Source organism: Alligator sinensis, unplaced genomic scaffold, assembly GCF_000455745.1.
Source record: "Alligator sinensis unplaced genomic scaffold, ASM45574v1 scaffold124_1, whole genome shotgun sequence".
Taxonomy (NCBI): Eukaryota; Metazoa; Chordata; order Crocodylia; family Alligatoridae; genus Alligator; species Alligator sinensis.
In genome coordinates this window covers 2,445,247-2,464,069 of record NW_005842020.1, presented here as the reverse complement: position 1 = coordinate 2,464,069, position 18,823 = coordinate 2,445,247, and positions in this window count along the sequence as shown.

Sequence of the window (18,823 nt, the reverse complement as noted above, 5' to 3'; positions counted from 1 at the left end):
CCTACCCTGGGGGTCTTCAAGAGGAGGTTAGATAGGCATCTAGCTGGGGTCATCTAAACCCAGCACTCTTTCCTGCCTATACAGGGGGTCGGACTCGATGATCTATTGAGGTCCCTTCTGACCCTAACATCTATGAATCTATGAAAAGTAGACACATTAATGGATTTTTTTGGACTTGAAAAGGTGGAATAGGATCACAGTTAGGTACCTAATTTCCCTTAGAAGCTGAATAAGTACAATAGAACTTGGTCCCTAGTACCTGCAGATGTCATTAGTGGGTTTTACCTCTATATAAAGAGAACATTATAGGAAGCTCACACTGATTGGATGATATGACTGTGTGCTTACTACTTCTCAAATGTGGATTTTGCAAATATCAGAGTACAACACATATAAAAACAACGATAGATAACAAGACTTTTTTATGGAACCCACAGAGAATGAACATAACAAACTTCAACTGGTTCTAATTTTAGTTTGGAATCTCCTATTCAAGGGAAAAAATGAATGATCCAAACCCCTGAATTTATTTTGCTATAACCTCCAGGTCCAGATTCCCATATGAAATCACTCCTGATGTAAATTAAGAAAGCATCTGGCCATTTGTATTTTAGAACATTAATGTAGTATTTTCAAGAAGGAATTAATTTAATTTTGTCTTTTCTACTTCCTTGAGTAAAACCTTTTACTTATGCTCCGAGGGGGGGCGGGGAGGGTAAGGGAGCGGGGGAAGAGGTGGGAGGAGGTATTTTAATTAGGGAAGCTCTGAGAGCCACTCTAACTAAAGTGCTTGGAATGTCTTGTGTATCAGTGTCCCCACACTTCAAAATGGCAGTGGGGGCATTTTATCTAAAGCTCGTTGAATGAGCTTTAGTTTAAGTGCTTCCACCTCCATTTTGAAGTGCAGGAACACTGATACACATGCAGAGATATGGGGACTGGCTAACACTAATTAGCATGCTCCACCAGACTTGATTAATTGGGTCTTCTCCAATGCACTGTAATTACAGCACGTCAGACCAGCTTCCCAGAAGGTGTACCTATCTATTCAGCAACTACCTCCTTATTTACTGAAATACACTCTCTCTCAAACACACACATACACTCTTACCTAGCCTGATCCTCCATTAGTGAAAAGACTGGACAAAAATATCTTCATTAAGCTGGAGTTGAGGTTAAGAGGATTTATAGAGATTCTGTATTAGTTAGCAAATAACTTAATATTCCATTTCTGCATGTGGAATTGTGACAGTTAGGTCCCTACTATGCACTGTTTTCTTTCCAGTACATTATAAAATGGCTTTTAGCCAGTTGGTTAACATGGGTAGACAGATTTGAGAGAGAGAAGGTATCCTGCTTTATTCCTGGAAATCTCATGTTATGATCTTTTTTCTTCCTTCTTAACAAGGCTTTTGGGATTGCATCCAGATTACCTTGGCTGACTAAAAGTATAGCAATTGAAGCAATCATTAAATGGTCTGTAGCCATCAGTTAGAAAAGTGATACATGAGGTGTCCTATATTTGGTTTCTGTCTGACAAATAAGGTATTTGCTTCTGTCCTCCTGAAGACAGCTGTAGGGCTGCCAAAGTGTACCTGTCATCAGATTTTATTTCTGAAAGAAAAATAAGCTTGGCCTTCAAGTGTGTAGAGGCATGAAATCACAATCCCAAGTCTTGTTAAAAATCAAGCTGTATTCATTATTTCAGGAATAACAAATTCCATATATGATAATCAGAAAACAGTTTTTAGTTTATTTTGTCTCTTGTTAACTATGCATACAAATAAGCGCAGCTGCCAGAAAATGAATATACCCAAAACATTTGGATTCACTTTAAAGTGACTTGTCTACTTGTAGATGAAGTATTTATTTAACTACCTGCCAAAAGTTTTCATGTTTAAGTACAATATCTGAATAAAAACTGACAATGAAGTGCATGGAGGAACATTTTTATTCATGAGACAAAACCATATTTAGATAAGCTTCAGGCAGAAAGCAACTCTGTGGTCTTTAGTGGGATTCTACCCACTCACACTTGGTCTAAATGTAAAAGAGAGTATGGGCAAGAAACTAGTGAAAGAGAGTGGTTGATTGATTATAGATGTGCCCTGCATGTGGATCAGCTCAGCTAGAGATCAGAGGTGGGGGAAATGAGACAGAGAGAGAGCAAGACTATATGAAACAAGATGTTGCACCCAAGTAAAGATTTTCTTAATATACTACATTGCTCAAAATGACCCTTTTTGGGGAAAGTTGTTTTAGTGTAATTGATCCCAGGATGTGCTCTTGTATATTGTCTCCACAGAAAAAGTATTTTAATGGAAGATTTATAAACTCCCTGAAAATAGAGATTTATAATGAAACTGTAATGACCACCTGAGTTATGAATCGACACCAGCAAGTAGCATGATATTTTCTAACCCGTTCTTCAAATCCTGTATAGTACATAGACTTTGCCAGGTTTTGCAGACATGGCAATTAGTCTGAACAGACACTTTAGTAACTACAGCCAGCATGAAGTTTGATGACCTCAGGTGCTAGAATGTTTTTGCTTTTTTCCCCTGAGTTTTCTAGCTTTGGTTCTACTGATTGAAACAAGGGCTCTTGTGAAACTGACCCCTGGATTCAGCAAAGAGACTTACTGAGACACTTCCATAGATGGTAAAACTGAAACAGACCATTAGGATCATCTATTCCAGTGGGAGACAATATTTAGGTGGGCATGTCTCAAATTGGCTCCACATCCTTGGAGTGCCACTCTTGATACCTTTCCCTTTCTTCATTTGCTGAATCCTCTTCCCCTACTTGATTTGTTCCCTGCCCTGTGCTCCCTGCCCAAGTTGCTGTTCCACTTTCTGCTTCCTGCTGTGTGCTCCCTGCCTGATCTGATGCTCTGCTGTCTGGTCCCTGACATGTCTGTCACCAGGTTCCCCTTCCCTTTCCCAGGCTGCATGTCATGCACAGAGGCCACCTGAGACACTTGTGGTACCCGAGTCATGGGCTGGCCACCCCAATCTAGTGTGTCCACCTGTAAAATACAGGACATAGATTATCAGCCACAAAATTTTAAGTAAAGCCCATAAATACTGTTTGAGCTACATCATGCGCTTCAAAAAGGTATCCAATCATTAATTCAAAATTTTAAATGGTGAAAAATCTACCACATAACTAGACAATGTTCTTTAGGTAAATCTGGTATCTTATTAGACCAACTCAAATAGTTGGAAAAAATCTTCTTTGCAAGCTTTTGGGTACAAATACCCTTTGTCAGGCCTTAATCACTGTCACCAGTAGTGTAATTAGTGTGGAGCAACTGGGGTAGATGCCATGGCACCATCTTGGGGGCGGGGGGTGCAGGGTGAAAAAAATGCTCACCAGCAAACAGAAGTTGCCACTACTCCTGTGTTTCATATCTATTCATTTCTAATCTGCATTAGTCTAAATTCAGCTTCCAGCTGCTGAATCTTGTATGCATTTTTATGCTAGAAGAAAGCACCATGTACTGTCAGATATATCTTCCCTTTGCATATCCTGCTTCATGGTCAAATTACCATTCCCTCATGCTTCTCTTGGGTAAATTAGATAGTTGAGCTACTCTAGTCTCTTATTAATAGGCATGCTCACCAGAACTTGAATAATTTAATATTCTTGCAGCTCCTTTATGAACTCTTTCCAATTGGACATCCTTTTTGAAGCATGGAAACCATATTGTCAGGTTTGACCTAGAAACCACTACACATAGCCCAAGCAAAAGTCTCTGTTATGTAACTAATGCTCAACTGCAATGATAAGGAGAAGACAGTCTTAGATAAAGGAGGCTTGAAAACAAAAACAGAATTAGTGGACTAGGGCAAAGAGCTGATTTAAATATTAAGATTCACACCCCTAGGTGGGGAGAAAGTATGCTAATGAAACATACATGTATGGAAATGAGATACATAGCTAAAACACAGGTATAGAGACATGCTCAGTAAAGAACTCCTTGCGTCACTCCCTTATAACCAATTAGCAAACAAGAATGCTTATGAAGGTCCAATACTCCTGTATAAAAGATGCTTAGAATTAAGAATCTGTGTGCTTGTTACATGAAATTATTCCGCTTGCACCTTATATTGCTAGCAATAAATCTTTATACTTTCACCCCTGGTATCTTTATTGGCTTTTGCATACCGGGCACGATCCCAGACTTGAGCTGGGGCTCAACAATATATGACTACAGTATCCTAGTAATGGTCTCACTAATACATTGAAAATCCTATTTGATATGTCTGTATTTATACATGCAAGGGTATTGTTGACTTTCTCAAGTACACATTGGCCAATGTGGTGCCAATGTGGTGCCTATCTTCAAGAATGGGAGGAAAGTGGATCCGGCTAACTATAGGCCCATCAGCCTGACTTCTATCCCGGGGAAGATCTTAGAAAAGTTTATTACAGTAACCCAGGTGCACCCAAGGATGTGCTCCCTTCTCCAGATAGAAAGGATGGGTTGCCAGGCAGGACTGCTGTGAGAGGGATCTGCAATATTGCTCAGATCCCTCTATTCTCTGTAGAGTCAGGTCAGGACAAAAATGACTTAACTATGTACAAATGTATTAATATTTTTACATTATATAAAATATTTACAAACCCAAAAACAAAAAATATCTAATGTTAATAAATATATACAGTTTACAAGTGATGCTATATTCTATAATTAGTGACTAAGAACTTATACCACCACCAGGGGTCTCGAACACTGCACAGATAATCAACCGATCTGCAGCAGGTAAACACAGGTAAGTCCAAATAACCCACAGGTAAAGACAGGTAAACAATAAATACTAGCAAACCACAGGTAGGGTATCAAAAGGGGATCCAACAATAATAAGCCTATATACATACACAACAGTTAAACAACAAGTCACATTAGAGATAACAAAATGTAAATGTTATGAACATGAGCCTGCAATGTGATGCGGCGGCTAGTAAAGCGACCAAAACGCTGGCTTGCATCCATAGATGCTTCTCAAGCAAATCCCGGGACGTCATTCTCCCCCTGTACTCGGCCTTAGTGAGGCCGCAGCTGGAGTACTGTGTCCAGTTTTGGGCTCCACAATTCAAAAAGGATGTGGAGAAGCTTGAGAGAGTCCAGAGAAGAGCCACGCGCATGATCAGAGGTCAGGGAAGCAGACCCTACGATGACAGGCTGAGAGCCCTGGGGCTCTTTAGCCTGAAAAAGCGCAGGCTCAGGGGTGATCTGGTGGCCACCTACAAGTTTATCAGGGGTGACCACCAGTATCTGGGGGAACGTTTGTTCACCAGAGCACCCCAAGGGATGACGAGGTCGAATGGTCACAAACTACTTCAAGATCGTTTCAGGCTGGACATAAGGAAGAACTTCTTTACTCTCCGAGCCCCCAAGGTCTGGAACAGCCTGCCACCGGAGGTGGTTCACGCGCCTTCATTGAACACCTTCAAGATGAAACTGGATGCTTATCTTGCTGGGATCCTATGATCCCAGATGACTTCCTGCCCTTTGGGCGGGGGGCTGGACTCGATGATCTTCCGAGGTCCCTTCCAGCCCTGATGTCTATGAAATCTATGAAACATCATGCTTGTGTTTAACTAGTGATCATCTTCCATAGCCCTTAGGTGGTCTGCACTTTTTATTCCTAGATATATATGACCTTGAGCTTGGCTGTGTTAAAACACATTGTTCAAATGAACATGCCTTATCCATATAATACATATGCCTGGTCCATAAAATCTTATGTAGCTGGTCCATCTAACCTGTCCCTGTTATTATTTACCACTCTGCCATTTTCTGCATCATCTGTGGGTTTTAGTAATAATTTATATTCTTTCAGATAGAGACACTGACTAGCATTTGACAAAAATAGATTCCTGTGAGTTGACACTAAAAATACTTACAATGAATACGATTTACCAGTTAAACAGTTTTTTATTATTTCATCTGGTAGCAGATGCAGTAATTTTGGGCTCTGCTAATATTTTATCTGAATGCTATCTTGGATAAAAATCGAAGGTCCAAATCCTGTACCAAAAGAAGCATAAGAATATGCTTTATTAACCAAGCTTGCCATCGTGTCAAAAAATGTTCTCAAATTTGTTCAATGATACCTATTTTCAAACCTTACTCATTATATTACTTACCTTTCTGATTTCCTGATTCACCTTTCTGCTATCACCTTGATTCCTTGCTGATGATGACTAGATTCTAAAGGACTAAGATCCAAAAGCTAAATCCTCCAGCCCCAGTTCAAGTCTCTTCTAATCACAGAGGGACCCCCAAGTCCATCAGTGCCTTAGCTTTTTCATATTAATTTTCTCTGGGCATGTAAAGTTCTGATTCTGGGCATGGCATGCATTGAGAAGGTTCAGTCTAAACATTGCTGAACAGGTTGGTGCCTATCTCATACTTAAGGTTCAACAAGCCCCGCAGCCTGTTTGTCTGAAACAGGGCTTAATTCAGTAAGTGGGGTTTGAGAACACCTATCAAAATTAGATTTTACTAAAAATACACCCAACAGTTACTACTTTCCTTCAAAATAAGGTGGTAGCAGGGCCACTGTTACCCCACTTTTCCTCAATAGCTCAGAGCATTCACATAGATTTTGGAAGAGCTGACTAACATTCTTTCCTCTCCTAAGAGGACTCAAATGCACATCTCTCTGTGCCCAAAAGAGTGCTCTCAGCACCAGGTTGTATGCTATTCTGAGGAGCAAGACTACTTTCAACCCCTCATGTTGAAGCTGTTCCACTTTTGCAAAAAAGAATGAAAGATTTCACTGCGAATGACTGTGTGTCCATGGGCTGATGTTTAGGGCATGTACCTGAGGTGAAAGTTCCATTCTTTGCTCTAAGCTTGTTTCAATGAAACATCCACTGGAAGAGAAGACCATCTCCTGCTATACATTTTTCAAGAGAAAACAATCTCTGAAAGGCAAAGACGCTTACCTTCAGGAAAGATTCTGAGCTGTGAAACCTGAGTGGAGGAAAGTATCTGCCTGTAGTGCTGAGCAATGCCTCTAAGCCTCAGAAAGCTGGGTTATCATCCTCATTTCTTGTGGTTAGCATGTTCTATCAGCTATTTTGTTCACTTGCTCTAGGACAGAGCTATTCAACTATCCAACTGCCTACACAGGACTTCCTCACTGTGCAAGCCAGGAACCCTGCTGTCCAACTCTCTTGCTGCTGTGCAGTAGGGGCTTGGCTTGGGGATCCATTCATTGCCAGTGCAGCACATGCAGCAGAGGGGGAGGGGACTGTACACTGCTGAATGCTGTTGACACAGCCTGAGCAGAAGGGTGAGACCACGGTCAATAAACAGGGGAGGTCCTGCATACTGCCAGAGCAGCTCATATGGTATGGAGTAGGTTTTGAGCTGCAGGAAGTTGGCTTCAGTTCTGGTGATGAGGTTAGATTAGCAAGGTTTGGTGATTTTTTGAATTTACATACCACTTTTCAGGCCTATGAACTTCACTTCATCAGCCTCATAGGTAGTAGGTATAGAAACTCATGGACTCAGTATAGACAGTGGAATTCTGACACACATTAAGGTGCTGGACATCTGACTCCCCAGGTACCTCTGCACTTTTACCTGTGATGCTACATCCCCCTTCCCCCTCTGCCCTAGCCTGTCCCTCACCCCCTGACGCCTCCATTTCCATTTCCTGATAAAGGGTTTTTCAACACAAAAGTTTGCTAAGATATATTTTTCTAACTATTCAGGGTTTGTTTTTTTTAATAATAAACATATAAACATAAAAACACAACATAACCCATTACACACCACAAGCAACACATCATTTATATATCCAAAACAACATCTCTATTTCTTCCATTCAATTATTTTATAAAAAGAAAGGCTCTGTAATAATTTGGCTTCCTGAGATGCTGCTGGTGCTACTGTGCTGCTGCTCACTAAGTTTTTATTTGACCTGTTGTCACTTAAAGTTGTGGACTGGACTGAGCCTGTAGAGGAGGAGGAGTCCTCATTGGGGCACACTACCATGTTGTGTAGATGCCCCAGTGCCAGTGAGGGCGGACCTTAACACACACACAGTCACACAGTGTGGGAACACCTTGACACACATGCTGGAAAGGAAGCTCCTCCAGGAGAGGAAAGAAGGGTGCTGCCACAGTTTGGCTGCCTCAGATGCTGCTGGTGCTACTGTGCTAGTGCTCACTAAGTTAATTTATCCCTGTTTTAACTTAAAGTGGTGGACCAGCCTGAGGTTGTAGGGGAGGAGGAAGCCTCATTGGGGTACACTACCATGTTGTGTAGGTGCCCAAGCGCTAGTGAGGGCATGCCTTAACACACACACAGTGTCACCTACCCATGTCATGAGTTTTGCTTGTCAGCAGTTTGAGGTGCAGTTTCCCAGAACCCCCTGTACCTATCTTCTTGAAAGCTGTCAGGCTTCATGGCCTCAGTAGAGGCTGGCATAACTGCAGTTTTCACTCCCCTGTGCCTTAACACACACACACAGTGTCACCTACCCATGTCATGAGTTTTGCTTGTCAGCAGTTTGAGGTGCAGTTTCCCAGAACCCCCTGCCCCTGTCTCCTTGAAACTGGCAGGTTTCATGGCCACAGCAGGGGCCACAATTCCTGCAGTTGTTGCCCCTCCCCCCCCCGTGCATTAACACACACACACTGTCATAGATGTCATGAGTTTTGCTTGTCAGCAGTTTGAGGTGCAGTTTCCCAGAAACCCCTGCATCTATCTACTTGAAACTTGGCAACCCTTATACCCTCAGAAGGGACTACCATCCATGCTCTTTTCATCTAAATATGCCTTACACACACGTGACATGAGTGTTGCTTTCAAGACTCTGAGGTACAGTTTCCCATAAACTCCTACACCTATCTCCTTGGAACTTGGAAGGCTTCATGCTCTCAGAAGGGGCTATCATCTCTGAACTTTGTATCTAAATAAACAAAAAATGACAAAGGTATAGGTATTTTAGTGATTCAGTGGAACTCTATGGCTGAATCTCAGAATCTGTCCAAATCAGCTCCGAATCTTCTGAAGCCAATTTGGCCGAATCAGTTCAGAACAGCAATCCAAATCTCCGTATCAAATTTCTGTCCTCCAAATTGGCTGAATCCAAATTGAATGCTTTCTTATTCACACAGGCCTAAGGCACATGTGTATTTGTACATGCATGTTTCTGATGAGGTATTACTTTGCTGCTGCTTATTTGCAGCCTGAATTCAATCCACTGTCTCAAAAAAATTGTCTTTCAGCAAAGGATAAAACTATGTAAAGTAAGTGCTTTTCTGAGTAAAGTATCATTTCATGTGTTATGTGTTTTGCTAACAATGTGTGGGTGAATTTGTAAGAATATGAACTTTCCATCACTGTAGCATTTCAGGAGTCTGAGTAGTTTGTTGATACAAAGTATAGGGGCAAAATGGTGAAAAATCAATAAAAGTTTAAAAAATAATGAATTAAATATTTGAGATGCTTTAACAAGACTACACACATTCTGTGTATATCCACATAGCTAATCCACCTAGCTACTTTTAAATCAACTGATGTTGAATGAATTAATCAGAATTCATTTTAACTTGATTGTCTTTTAAAGGTGATGCTTAGCACCTCTTCTGACACCATCAAATTGATGTGGGTCTCCTATTGTGTTAAAAATGATCAAGTTGCTTTTTATGAGGGTAGGGTAGTTCTAAAGACTTATACAGATTCATATCAGCAAGGACAATTAGATAGATATATAACAGAAAACTATCTTACACTGTTTATCAGGGCTCCTTTCTTAAAATTACATCCACTAAAACTCCCCTTACACCTAGGGCAACTGCTGGTAGGGGGAATGAGGCCAGGTCTATACTAAAAACCTTTGCTGTTACAGCAGAGTAATCAACAGGTGTCATTATATATCATATATAGACAAAGGAGTTTTGTCTGAGTGTTTTTAAATTTAAAAAATGCAAATACCAGTAGTGGGTATGTGCCCAAAAGTGTGGGTGCATATGCAGAAGCCACCTTTTACAAAATTTCACAATAAAAATTAAGTACAGAAAATAGAGGCAGAGGTTTCTGTCTAATTTGGAAAGATGTATGTGCTACATATTAAACAAAAGAGAATGTGATTCTTGAATCTGTCATGTACTGGGAAGCTAGACTATCAAAACAGAATTTAATCCTAACTGTTCTAACTCTCTCCTCCTGAAAGCCCACCACAGGTCTGTTAGAAAAACTGACAAGAAATATATCATCTCAGAGATGAGCTGCTTGGAAAAATGTCAAGAAAGCCTGACAAGAATTTGTCAAACAAAAAATGTCCATCACATGGAATATGGAGTCACTGGAAATAAGTCTGACACTTTTTCTAGTACTGACAAGAAGGCAGAGAGAGAGAGAGAGAGAGAGAGAGAGAAACTTTTCTAAATGTAATTTTATTATAAAAAGTTCATGCAGAAGTATGCTGATGTATAAGGTATTTCCTAATGAGTGGGCACTGTTCAGCTGTGTAAAAGGCTGTGTACTATCTGGAATTTTCTTAAAGTGGTATTTCTTCCTTTTAAAATGCTGGCTAAAATGGTCATTTGGGACTACATGTTGAGCGTTTTTCATTAACTCCGATTCAGCGCATCTCATTTGCAGGTGAAAAATAAATAAAGAAAAGAAATGCTATCTCTGAAACCTTCATCTGCAATTTTAATTCAAGCTGAGTTGTTATAACTGGCATGAAAAGTAAAGAGCCTGAAATGGGGATTTAATGAACAATGTGTAAGCCCAAAGAGGAACAAGTTCATGCTCTCACTACTTCTGAAGCACCAAAAAGAGTTAGAAGTAGTAAACATACACGTGCATCAGTAATATAAGCACATATGACAGAACTACAGTAGGCAGATCAGCTGATTAGCATGATGCCTTCTATATAGATACTATTTAGAATTCAATATTTTTTTAATGAGATAATTTGTTAAAATAAGTAGTTTAGATAGTATCTGACAAAGTTTATGCATCTCTGAATCAGTTAACCTTCAAGGTGCCACCCTGCCCTAACTTCTGCCTGACTCCAAACTAACATGGCTAACCGTTTCCACATTTCATTTGAGTTCATAGATTCATAGATGTTAGGGTCAGAAGGGACCTCAATAGATCATCGAGTCCAATCCCCTGCATAGGCAGGAAAGTGTGCTGGGTTCAGATGACCCCAGCCAGATGCCTATCTAACCTCCTCTTGAAGACCCCCAGGGTAGGGGAGAGCACCACCTCCCTTGGGAGCCCATTCCAGATTTTGGCCACTCTAACTATGAAGAAGTTCTTCCAAACATCCAGTCTAAATCTGCTCTCTGCTAGCTTATGGTCATTATTTCTTGTGACCCCCAGGGGTGCCTTGGTGAGTAGAGCCTCACCAATTCCCTTCTGTGCCCCTATGATGAATTTATAGGTAGCCACAAGGCTGCCTCTCAACCTTCTCTTGCAGAGGCTGAAGAGGTCCAGGTGCCCTAGTCTCTCCTCGTAGAGCTTGGCCTGCAAGCCCTTAACCATATGAGTGGCCCTTCTCTGGACCCTCTCTAGGTTATCCACATCCCTCTTAAAGTGTGGCACCCAAATCTGGATGCAGTATTCAAACTGCAGTCTGACCAGTGCCCGATAGAGGAGAAGTATCACCTCCTTTCTCTGTTTGTCATGCATCTGCTGATGCACGATAAAGTGCCATTAGCTTTGCTGATGGCTTTGTCACACTGCCGACTCATGTTCATCTCGGAGTCCACTAGGACTCCAAGATCCCTTTCCACTTCCGTTCCACCAAGCAGGTCATTTCCTAGGCAGTAGGTATGCTGGACATTCTTCCTCCCTAGGTGCAGCACTTTGCATTTCTCCTTTTAAATTGCATTCTGTTGTTTTCTGCCCATTTGTCCAACCTGTCCAGGATGGCCTGTAGTTGTTTCCTGCCCTCCAGCGTGTCCACTTCTCCCCACAGTTTTGTGTCATCCACAAACCTGGACAGAGTACACTTCACTCCCTCGTCCAAGTCACTGATGAAGACACTGAAGAGTATCAGGCCAAGGACTGAGCCCTGCGGGATCCCACTGCCCTCCAGGTCGATACCGACTCATCCACCACCACTCTCTGGGTACGACCCTCTAGCCAATTTGCCACCCACCAGACTGTGTAATCATCCAAGTCACAGCCTCTTAATTTGCTCACCAGTATGGGGTGGGATACCGTATCGAAGGCCTTCCTGAAGTCTAAGTAAATGATATCTACCTCTACTCCTGTGTCTGGTCATAAAAAAGAGACTAGATTAGTCAGGCATGATCTATCTGCTATGAACCCATGCTGGTTTCCCCTCAGCATAATTTTTCCTGCTGGGCTCTCACATATATGAGCCTTCATAATCTTTTCAAATACTTTACCAAGGATGGAGGTGAGACTGACTGGCCTGTAGTTGCTTGGATCCTTCTCCCTCCCCTTCTTGAAAATAGGGACCAAATTGCCCCTTTTCCAGTCCTCCGGGACCTGGCCCATGCACCACAAGTGCTCAAATATTCTTGCCCGTGGCTGTGCAATGACATCAGCCAGTGCCTTCAGTACCCTCAGATGGAGCTCATCTGGGCCTGCCGACTTAAACGCATCCAGTCCTTCCACGTGACTGCACTATTTCAGGGTCAATGCTTGGTGGTCTAGTGCCTTGCTGTTGTCTCTCTACAATCCCATTGTGAGACTTGTCTTGCCCCTTGTTTAGGAACACTGAGGCAAAGAACTCATTGAGGAGTTCAGCCTTGTCCCCTCTGTCTGTCACCAATTGCTTTTGCCCATTCAGTAGTGGTCCTATACTGCCCTGGGCCTTCCTTTTACTCCCTATATATCTGAAAAACAATTTTATTTGTTATCCTTTACTTGGGATGCCATCCTCAGCTCCATGGTAGTTTTGGCCTTTCTAACTGCCTCCCTACAACTGCAAGCTGAGGAGGCATAATCCTCTTTAGTAATTTCTCCCTGTTTCCATTACTTATATGTCCCCCTTTTTGCCCTTAGGCTGCTCTGAATTTCTCTGGTTAGCCAAGGAAGCCTCTTGACCACTTTCCCCCTTCTCCCCCTCATTGGGATCGTCTCTCCCTGTGCCCGAAGGATCGCTTACCTAAGGCACAGCCACCCTTCCTGGGCTCCCATCTCGCCAAGTGTCTTACCCTGCAGTGTATCATTGACTAAATGCCTAAGCTCGCTGAAGTCAGCCTTCCTACAGTCTAGCACTTCCACCCTACTAGTTACCTTTCACATTCTACGCCTTATGGTGAATTCTATTATTTGGTGGTCACTGTCCCCCAGGTGACAACTGATCTTTTGGTTCCCTACCATGCCATCCCCCATTGCCAGTACTAGGTCCAGTAAGGCATTCCCCCTAGTGGGACCATGTACCTCCTGCGTCATGTGGAGGTCCTGCACACAGGATAGGAACCTGTGTGAATTTACTGTCTGCATCTCCCAGCAGATGTCAGGGTAGTTTAGGTCCCCCATGACTATTGCTTCCCTAGTCTTTATGGTCTCTGAGAGCTGTCTCAGGAGTTCTAAATCTAGTTCTTCCCCTCAGTGTGGGGATCTGTAGCAGACCCCTACCACCAAATCCCTTTTCCCTTGACCTCCATGTATCCTAACCAACAATCCTTCTACTTTCTCCTCCTGCAATTCCATTTTGATAAGGGTCAATGTATAATGCTCCTTGACATAGAGCGCAACCCCTCCCCCTCTCCTCCCTACTCTATCCTTTCTCTACAGCTTATAGCCCTCATGTGTCATGTCACCTCACGTGTCTACCATGACCTCAGTCATGGGTAGAGTCCCACCAGGTTTCTGTTAACCCCACTAAGTCATAAATGTTTTCTGCAAGCAGGAGTGCTAGTTCATCCTGCTTGTTCCCCATGTTCCTAGCATTAGTGTATAGGCACTTGAGCCCTGTGACTGGTGCCTTTGTTGCCCCCTGGCTCTGATGCCCAATTGCTTACCTGCTTATTGCTTACCTGTGCTGTACTGCTGGACATCCCATGGATTGCAGGTTCCTGATGTTCTCCTTCTTATGCCTGCCTGTCCCCCATCTGAGCTAGTTTAAAGCCCAACGTAGGAAATCAGCCAACCTGATGGAAAAAAGACTTTTACCTTTTGCTGAGAGGCAACATGAATTTGGATTTGAACTTCAGCTGCTTTATCCATATCCATAGCTAGAAATATCTGTGGGCTGTACAGTGAGAAAGAAAAGAGCCAGATTCAGTCAAGTATGGTTGTATGAGGTTTCCAGTAATTCCATCATTTAGAGTTTAAACTGTGGTTAAGTTGTAAGTACATATGTGATGGTGAACAATTAGCTTCACTGTTTAAAAAATAAGTGCAAGAACTTTGCTACATAATTCCATGGATTTGGGAGTCACCACAGTTAATTAAGGTTAGGTGATAAAGCTTGGGCTCAGAAGGAAGAATACAAATATTAAAGAGTTGAGGCTGTATCCAAAAGCATGGTTCTCCTTTTTAGAAGATTCATAACTTGGGAGGAAGGGCCTGCTGACAGGGTATAAGTAGAACAGTCTAAATTCAAGAAGAACTGATTTGGCAAAGGTGGGTTTACTGTATGTGCAGTGGTGGCAGAAAGCTGGCTTGTGGTGGGGGGAAGGATTTCTTGGGCCAGAAGGAATAGCAGTGGTGATGGAGAGCTGACTCCACCTTGACCATGAGAACTGAATTGAAGCATGCTTCCCAAACCAGCAAGAGTAGTGTGGATACCCTTCCCTATCAACAGAGATGAAGCAATATGATTTTGCTCAGAGCTGGGCCAGGCAGCTATGCCTTAAGGGGAGACCAAGATGAGAAGCTCAAGACTGGAGTAAGACTTGAAGACCTATAAGTAGAGTAGGTTTGGGGAAATTAATTTTGCTTGATTGTTTTTGTTATAATGCTTAAGTCCTCCAGAGAGATAGATTGTACCTTTGAAAGAGCCACCTGGATACCATGTGAAGAATTGTTGCAGTACAGAAAGAAAATCCCCACAAATTGCACACCATTAGTTATGACATACCATCCATCCCTAGAACCTATACAGAAAATCCTCAAACAATTAAAACCCATAATAGAAGAAGACCTAATTCTTAAAGAGATCTTTCCAGAGCCACCCATCTTAGCCTTTAAACAAGCACTGAACCTCGTCAACCTCATCTCCAGAAGTAAACTTCCTATAATACAAAGCACACCAAATGGATCCATACCATGCCAGGGCAAAAAATGTAAAACCTGCCAGCACATCTCTACCATTGCAATAATAACACCCCACAACAGAACTATCACCATTCCTGGATCTTACACCTACACCTTCATAAATATAATATATCTCATCCAGGGCACTAAATGCCCTGATGGAAAATATGTAGAAGAAACCAAACAAAAGCCACATACCAGAATGAATGCACACAAGAAATTGATCAAAGACAAAAATACCAAATTACCTGTGGGTGCACATTTCTCACAAGGCAACCACTCTCTTTCCATTCTCTCAGTTCTAATCCTCAAAGGGAATTACAAAACACCTTTCATAGAAGAGCCTAAGAACTTCACTTCATAAATCTACTACATACATGGACTAAATATAGATATTGGATTTATGGCATATTATAACCTGCCTGCCATCTCATAATAAGGGATCCTGGTTTCCTCTGTTTAAAAAAACCAAAAAACCTAATTTTCAGTTAAAAAAAGTAACCCTAAATCTACATTTTTCCATGGTTTAAATGAAACACCACTAATATCATAACTAATTCCTTTGGTGGTAACTTGTACACAGAATGGGTGGCCATGGACTGGTTAATACCACTGCTTTGGGCAGAAACTCCTTGGAAAGATCATGATGCTAGCATGTCAAAGCCAGTGCTGACCTTTCTTGAGATAGAGACGCATGTCATTACCATTGGTGGTGGCAGCAGTCCCTTGATACAAGGATGAAAGTTTTCTAGTAAATAGAGTTATCAATGAGTCTGTATGTGGGCTGGACCCAATGATTTATGAGGTCTCTTCCGGCCACTAACAATCTATGAATCTATGATTGAGGAGGCCAATATGACACCCACATGTTCAACTGCACATATGACAAATAGCTTCAAGAGAAAGGAGTGCATCCTGGTGATGTTCAGCCAGAGCTCTTTCCCTTTGTCTCTCTCACATATTCACCTCCACAGTGAGGTGAGATTGGTTACAGTGATTGATGCCTTGTTGTATGTGATGGCCCCATTGGGGACAATTCAGTACTCACGTGTCAGGCACTCATGTTAAGATCACATTTTTCCAGATTGGATTCAAGGGCCACATCCACACATGCAGCCACATGTGGTTTGTGGTGCTACAGCCTCTTTGTGGTGCCACAAATTGCACACCTTACAAATTGCCATGAGCCACACTGCTAATTATCAGCATAGTGCCAACATTTTCTACCGGGATTTCCTATATTTAAATATAAAAAGTGGGGCAAAGCACATGCTTTGTTGTTTGTCATCTGCTTAATGACTTTCAAGGCCTCTTGATAAGTTGATGGATCTCCAAGGTAGTCCGTAACGGGGCATTGTGGAATGGCTTTGATGGTATTGTCTTTGACATTAGAATCTTAGTTCAGGAGCTCTTGAAAGTGTTCCTTCCATCATGCATTGATGGTGGAGCTGTCTTTAAAGAGTATTTTTCCATCCTCGGACATCAGGCTGAGGAACCATCTGCAGTTGGTGCGTGCTCTTCCTGAATAGAATGAATAGTAAAGAAGCCAGAACCTGGTATGCATGCAGGACAGCCAGTCAGTGAATATGTAAATTCAGGAGTCAGTGAGTAACAGACAGGCTGGGGGGGGGGGCAGGAGTGGGGAAGGAGGGTAAATGTAGCAGGTAAATAGTGGAGAGGTACCTGGAGAGTCAGATGTCAGGCAGGTTATAATGTGTTATAAATCCAACGTCTATGATTTAGTTCATGATTTTTATATCCAGGAGGTTGGTGAAGTAAAGTTCATAGGCTCATCTGTGAACGGTGTTTTGTAAATTCCCTTTGAGGAATTTACATAGCTACAACCTACACCTCTGGGTGTTGGCTTTAATGTGGTGGCAAGTATCTTGCTTCTGTTTGCAGCAGATGTTTTCCTGTCAAGTTTTGAAAGCTCTAATTTTTCTATCAATGAAACCTTGAATTTGACTATAATTTTCACCAAACAGTCCTGATGTTTCTTTGTGGAGAAGCCTAGAGATTCTTTGTGCACTTCATAGATACCTTCCTCAAGGATGTATGGAACCATGATGGTCAGAGTGGTCAGACAGGTTCTCTTGCTTGTAGCAGGGTCTTTCAAGAACTTGGTACTGAAACTCTATCCTGGATGCTTTTTTTGTTCATACTGTGTTGGGGCAATACAGATGGGCCTGACAGAATGTATCAAATGATGATTTGTTCAGTAGTCATCTGTGCTGGTCACAGGTGCAGTGATATGAACATCATGCAGGTGCCAGGTACACACTATGTCATAATGAATCTGGTGCTACTCTTTTGTATGGGGTTGCATTCATGATGTCTTCTATTTGTTGCTTTGAAGGAATAAGGATTTTGTGATGATGCATTCTGAACACTTGCCCAGGTAAAGGGTTTCATTTGAATTGACTTTCCCCACCCCTTTCTTTCCAAGTGTTCCTTTCCATAGTTCAGAATCTCTCTCCACTCTACAATTGAGATCAGCAAGAAAAAAAATGTCATATCTTCTTTGGGATAGAGCACCAGACCTGGTAGAGTTTAAAATAAAACTATTTTTTTTCATCATCTGCATACATGGGGCAGGGCATACACACTGAAGACTGCTGCAGGTTGTCTGTTGGTCAAGACGAAGGGTCATGAGATGCTCATTGTTGCCAACAGACATTCTGGCATCTGAGTAACAGCCTTGGTTTTGAGAACAAAATCAATGCTGTGGATGTCTTTCTTTTTCAGTTTTTCCTTTCCAAAAAAGGTTCATCTGTCACCATGCTCTGTGAGCTGTCCCTCTTTTGCCCGGTCTTACAAAGTGCAGCACTGTCAATATCAAATTGTGGAAGTTCTCTGGCCACGAGTGCTATTCTTCATTCCTGTCAGTCACTGGTAGGGTTGCTCATCAGGGTGTGAATATTCCAGGTTGCAAACTTCATTACTCAATTAGTTTTGTAGATAGAGTGATGCCTCTTGATGTGGTTTCCAGTCACATATTCATACCCCGCTCCTTAGCTGGTGCCCAGTTGTCTACTGATCCAACCTCCTGACCCTGTCTAGATTTTCCTTGGCCACAGATGCCTCTCCCAGCTATCTGTCTATCCTCCTATTTAATCCTTTCTTGTCCCTACTCTACTAACTCGCCCTCAGCCCCTGGTGCTATGCTAAGTGCCTTAGTCCAAACTCACCACATTTTCTGGGATCATCCAGAGTTGCTTGTCTTGCACTGTCTGACTTATGCTTATTTTAACTCATGCCCACTTTATTATATTTGTCTAGCTTTAAACCCTGTCCAGGGCCCTGCATTTAAACACTTACACTCACAAGTCTAAATTGCAGTAAGGCAGAGATGGCCATTATATATATTTGGGAATGCCCTGGATGGATCAAAATCAAACATGCATAGAGGCCAGGCCACCAAGGACAAAGCTCTTTACAGGCTAAGCTACAGTCTCATAACATGTAAAGACAGTTAAGACTCTGTTCTATAACACCAATAGGGAAAAGCAGAATCACAGAAACCACCCTGTGAAGCTAACTCATGTACCATTTAGACCTGCGTTGGACATAGTTCCCTGTCTTAAGAACATTTCTTACTAC